Source organism: Portunus trituberculatus, unplaced genomic scaffold (genome assembly GCF_017591435.1).
Source record: "Portunus trituberculatus isolate SZX2019 unplaced genomic scaffold, ASM1759143v1 PGA_scaffold_478__1_contigs__length_65416, whole genome shotgun sequence".
NCBI classification, from domain to species: Eukaryota; Metazoa; Arthropoda; class Malacostraca; order Decapoda; family Portunidae; genus Portunus; species Portunus trituberculatus.
In genome coordinates this window covers 62,743-65,416 of record NW_025541646.1, presented here as the reverse complement: position 1 = coordinate 65,416, position 2,674 = coordinate 62,743, and the positions used below count along the sequence as shown (strand labels likewise).

Here is a 2,674-nt window from a genome sequence, read left to right as displayed (position 1 = left end):
TTGTTTTATTATTGTACGTTTACTATTATTATTATAATTGTTATATTATTATATTATTATTAATTTAATATCATTGTTATGTTATTATATTTATTTTTCTTTACTATTATTTATCATTTATCATTATCTATTGTTCTATTACTATTATTCTATTTGTCATTATCATCCACTACTGTATTTATTACTGCATTTATTACATATGTGTTATGTAGATGTATATTTGGTTGTAGAAGTGTAATTTAGTTAGGAAATCTTTAATTTACTTGTTTGTAAATATATGTATAGTAATTTGGCCTATACAACTAACCGCGTCGGCCTAACATAAATTCCAAATAGGTCTGTAAAGAGCTTATGCTCAACAGACCGAGGAATTCTTCACATTCTGTATCATACTGATTTTAATGTACCCATAAAGGCCCAATAAATGTATCAGTATCAGTATCAGTATCAGTATCAGTTTCTAACATGGAGAGAGAGAGAGAGAGAGAGAGAGAGAGAGAGAGAGAGAGAGAGAGAGAGAGAGAGAGAGAGAGAGAGAGAGAGAGAGAGAGAGAGAGAGAGAAAAAAATGTCAGTTCGAGTCCTCTCCTATTCATGTGTATTTAGAATACACAGTTTTGTCTGGTAATCCAGGCACGAGGTAGTACAAGAATAAATGGATGAATTAACAAAGAATAAAATAAGCAGGTAAAACAATATAAGAATAGACAAATCAAACCTTCTTCTTCTTCTTCTTATTATTATTATTATTATTATTATTATTATTATTATTATAAAATAATAATAATAATAATAATAATAATAATAATAATAATAATAAATAAATAATAAATAGATAAATAAAAAAATAATGGAATGCCAACAACATCTGGTGTTCCCAGGCGGTCACCCATCCAAGTACTAACCGGACCCAACGTTGCTTAACTTCGCTGATCGGACGAGAAGCGGTGTGTTCAACGTGGTGTAGTCGTTGGCACTCAATGTTAGTTTTTAGGTCCCTTTAAATTCTTCCTGGCTTGCCCTACTATACTCCGTATACCATGTGAATCAAGTCCTTTCTAGGTGTTTCTTGGTTTAATATCGTTTCCCTATTGGATTAATCGCACCCCTCCTCTCTCTCTCTCTCTCTCTCTCTCTCTCTCTCTCTCTCTCTCTCTCTCTCTCTCTCTCTCTCTCTCTCTCTCTCTCTGTCTGTCTGTCTGTCTGTCTGTCTGTCTGTCTGTCTGTCTTCTTATTATTATTATTATTATTATTATTATTATTATTATTATTATTATTCTGACACAGACTCAGTCTGCCTCCCTCTGTGGCTGGCTGGCTGGTTGGCTTGTTGCTCGCTGCATGCATGCCGCTAGCTGGAAGATCTGGCACCTCCTCCGACTCGATATTATTTGGTTTTACGCCGTTTTCTTGCTTGCCTCTCGGTTGTACGTCTCGGATGCGTGGTCCGAGGGTCAACGACGAGACGGAGACCGTGTTCGTATGACCCAGCGATGTTGGATCAAGTGGGAAAAACAGGAAATATTGTTACCCTACTACAACCGGGAAGGCACCAGTTCCATATATATTACCGCGAGGCAAAAATGCGCCTCGAGATGGCAGGCCAGCAGCACCAAGGCGAAGTCAAATGGTACAACTACAAGCGTGGTTACGGCTTCATCAGGGACCACAGTACTAAGACATATGTCTTTGTACACTTCTCCGGCCTAAAGCGATCCCTACAGAAACGTCTCCTCCGTGAAGGAGACAAGGTACATTTCACCGTCCATATGGGAGACAAAGGACCGGAGGCCCGAGACACCGAGAGGACCAGCAGTGCTTCACACCAAAAGCCACCCCTCAAGACGTGGGATGTGGAAGCCAACGCCCGACGTCTGCAAGCTCTGATCCCACTCCTGTTGACGCACAATGGCCTACCCGGTAAAAGAATTCCACCACAAGCCTTCGGAACCTTGTACCCATACACAGGGAAACCACCGAGGGTCCACCAGCCGTCTCGCCAAGACAAAGTCGCCGCGAAGACCTACAGGAAGAGGTTGGGACCGTCGAGGAGGACGAGGAAGACGAAGACGAGCTCGTTGATGTGGAAGGGAGCGACTCCGACCAGCCACTTCCGCCTGTCCAGCCTCCATTAGCAGAAGAAGTAGGCTGGAAAACACCTAAGAGGAAAATGAAGAAGAACTCCACCTCAACAACACCCGCAGCCGAAGCTAAGCCAACTCCCCAGCCAAGCCCACATAGTGAGACGAACACGGAGGAACCTCACACACTCCATAACCTCCTGAGAAGGAAGAAACCAGGCACCAAACGGGAAGACACACCACCAACGAAAATAACCTTCTCGGATATTATACAGAAGGGATATGTTAAAAAAAAAACATATAGACATAAAGGAGCAGACAACCATCCAGAACACAGCCAGCCAACTCGCCCGCCGTGGAGGACTCGCCACCTAGTCATCCACCCCACTCCTGACACCAACATCGACGCTGCAGCCCTTCCTGACAAGACCATGCCGCCCCCGCACAAGCACCCCACAACCTCTGCTGAAGACGAGAAGCTCATGTCATCACAGCACCATCCTGCGCTTGGGTCAAGCCCCAGTGACTTTTTTCTCCTACTAAAGCTTCCTTCTTATCACCCACCTATTCTTCCCCTATCTCCACTTCCCCCCT

The 2,674-nt window shown here is 43.0% G+C and overlaps 1 non-coding gene across 1 annotated transcript; it reads right to left on the bottom strand.

Moving 5' to 3' along the window:
• Nucleotides 1-855: 855 nt before the first annotated feature.
• On the bottom strand, nt 856-974 carry LOC123500753. The gene has a single exon (XR_006673446.1). It is a non-coding gene; the product is annotated as a 5S ribosomal RNA (ribosomal RNA).
• Nucleotides 975-2,674: the final 1,700 nt, after the last annotated feature.